A 3,267-nucleotide genomic window follows, 5' to 3' on the forward strand; every position below is an offset into this window, starting at 1 on the left:
CACCCGTTTGACTTAATTATTCAGTTCGAAGAGCGACCCGCCCGTGTCCATCCTGTAAAGAGCCGACAGATCTACTTTGCTGCTCAACTGTATCCCGAGTAAGAGCCCGCGCAAATCCAGAGGAGTTGCTCGGCTGGGAGAAGTCTAACCGCAAGCGAAACGCTCGATTTGGAAATACACCAACATCTAAAAGCTGTCTGCTTCCATTCTCACACAGTCTCTCCTTTCGTCTGCTTAATCTCCCCCTGCCTTCAAAGACCCTGGAAACTTCTCCCCCACCAGGAAAGGCCACCCAGCCCGCCCCACCTCCCACACTGTCTCACTGGAGTGATGAATGCAGGACCATCTTGGTGATGAAATAAGGGATACCAATGTGAATGATGAAACGGATCCAAACACGTAAGAGCATTTTTGTTGTATTCCTAATAGCTGCCACTGATAAATTAAATTAAATCTGCTTAAGAAAAGTTTGTGCTGCTGAATACTAAGCACGGATTTTGGTGGGGAACTCTACAAAAGTCGCAAGAAGCACAACGCAAATCTACAGACTATTACTGGCCCTCACTGAAACACAGTGGAAAATTCATTATTGAGACAGCAGGAGCATCTAATGTGATGTATTTAAGTGGAGCAGCCTGTGGTGCACAAAAAGGCACACGGAGGTCCCTGGGGTGAAGAAAAAGGGATGTGGAAGAGCTGCAGAGGAGCCGTAGAAGCAAAGCAAGGTGAGCTTTGCTCACAGTAATTGACTTCTGCCCAGGCAGGAGCAACCCAGCCTTGTTTCTCCCAGCCTCTTAAGTACAGGCAGTATGTGCATCTTATCTCCTTCCACAGTACATATGAAGGTCTTGAGATAGAGAAATACCGAGCTTAGAGCGGTGATGCCAAAGCACGAACTCCGAAGGGACACTAGAGGTCCTTCTGCACCAAAGTATGAACTAAGGCCTCCTCCCCGGGAAGAAAAACTGCTCCAAGCAGAGGCAAGGGCATTGCCTACATGGAAAGGAAGAGGTTCGAGGGGAGGAGAGTAAAGGGAATGTGTCGACGTCCTTCCTCCTTTCGGAGGTACATTTTTCCTCCTACTGAGTGGAATGCTGACAGCGCAATGTCAGAAAAGCTTGCTCTGGTAAACTACTGCAGATTAATTAAACACCCTGCCATTCTCTGCTCAAGAGTATCAGGGCTTGTGATACTCTAACCAACAGGAATCTGGGGGTCCATGAGGGAGATGCCTGGCAGGTGGCAGGAGATAGAGGAAAGAGGTGAACTGTGCAAAATGTTTTTTGTAACTAGAACTGGATTGGGCGGATGTGTCCCTCTGTACATTTTACCCCCTTTTCATCACTTCTCTAGTGAATTGCCCATAAAAACCAAACTGAAGCAAAACACAACACAGCACAACAACAACAAAATGTGTCAAACTCCTCGAGTTTGGTGTACTGCTTGCTTATGAGGGCAGCCCTTCTCCCAGGAGAACAGCGCGGAGCACTTTCAGAGAGGAATGGAGAAATCCAAGAACATGTATGCAGATACCATGGTCCCTGGAGAAACAGAGGAATGTCTCATGCTGGGCCCCCATGGAGCCAAGGAAGCACACAGTGGGAGCCTGTTCCCACAGTGTCAGCATCTGAACAGGCATGAGTGGGTCAATCCCTCCAGAGCAAATTTGGGAACACAGGGAACTTGCAGCCCCTCTCAGCCGGCTAGAGTCACAGCTCCAGCTGCTGTCTGCATGGGAAGGGACACGTTGACCTGGGGGCCACCCAGCAGGGCTCAGCTGCTGGCAACCCATACAGGGCAGTGCTGCATCCCTCAGTTTCACAGCGAGGGACACCAACTACCTCTGTCTTTCTCCACCCTGGAGTGCCAAAGCAGCACCTGTCACACAGGCCCTGGCAGAACCAAGGCTGAGCATCGTCTCGTCCTGGACTGTCCTGCAGGAGATGCAGCTCCTACAGTCACAGGCAGGCCCGAGGGCGGGGAATGAGTGCAAGGGCAGAGAGAGCACCCTGTGCTGCCTTGCTGCCCCCGCATGAGGGGTTTATCAGCAGGTGGCACTTTTGGTTTGGCACTTTGAGGGCACTGTTTTGACAGAGCATTGCCCAGCACTGTTTGAGGAATATTCCCAGTGGCAACAGCGCCCTGCCCTCAGGAACCCTTCAGCAGCCATCCTGGGGCAGGAGCCACAAGCTAAGGTAAGCTTAAGGCAAGCAGCAGCAGGCAACAATGTTGTCCCCAGTATGTACAAGAGAAACCGGACAACTCTCTTTTTCTTCATCTCCTGCAGGAACCCAATGGGTTCACCAGGGCCTCTCCACCCCCCCGCAGCTGATGGCTGTGAGCCAAGCATGGGTGGGTGGCAAGAATCATAGAATCATCAAGGTTGAAAGAGACCTTTAAGATCATTAAGTCCAACCATCCACCCAGCACTACCACTGGTAACCCCTAAACCACTAAACCATTTCAACCAGTGAGATCCAAACACCTCTTAAACACCTCCAGGGATGGTGACTCTACCACCTCCCTGGGCAACCTATTGCAATGCCTGACCACTCTAACAGTGAAAAATTTTTTCCTACTATCACATCGGAATCTCCCCTGTCTCAGCTTAAGGGTATTTCCTTTGGTCCTATCACTGCAGCTATGGTAAAAGATACCGGCCCCCACCTCACTACAACCTCTTTTCAGATTGTTGTAGAGAGCAAGGAGGTTTCCCCTGTGTCTCCTCAAGAGTAAGCAAACCCAGCTCCCTCAGCTGTTCTTCATAAGACACATTTTCTAGACCTTTCACGAGCCTTGTTGCCCTTTGCTGGACATGTTCCAGCACCTGAATGTCCTTTTTGAAATCAGGGGCCCAGAACTGAATGCAGTACTTGAGGTGCGGTCTCACCAATGCCGAGTACAGGATGATCATTTCCGTGGTCCTGCTGGCCACACCATTGCTGATATAGGCCAGGATGCCATCGGCCTTCTTGGCCACCTGGGCACACTGGTGGCTCACGTTGGGCCGGCTGTCAGCCATCACCCCTGAGTCCCTTTCTGCGGAAAGAAGAAGCGAGGGGCCAGACGCGACGCCAGAGCCGAGTGCAGGGCAGCCGGGAGGGGCAGCGCAGGGGGGGGCCGGGCCGGCGGCGCGGAGGGTCCTGCGGCCGCGGGAGGGCGGCGGCGCCCCGCTGCCGGGGCCGTGGCCGTGGCCGTGGCCGGGGCGGCGCCGCCGGGGAGGGGTTTTCCCCTTCGGCGCCGGCTAAAGCGGGTGCCGGGGGCGGG

The sequence above is a fragment of the Pipra filicauda genome, unplaced genomic scaffold, assembly GCF_003945595.2.
Source record: "Pipra filicauda isolate LSUMZ 115617 unplaced genomic scaffold, ASM394559v2 scaffold252_size1811890_pilon, whole genome shotgun sequence".
Taxonomy (NCBI): domain Eukaryota; kingdom Metazoa; phylum Chordata; class Aves; order Passeriformes; family Pipridae; genus Pipra; species Pipra filicauda.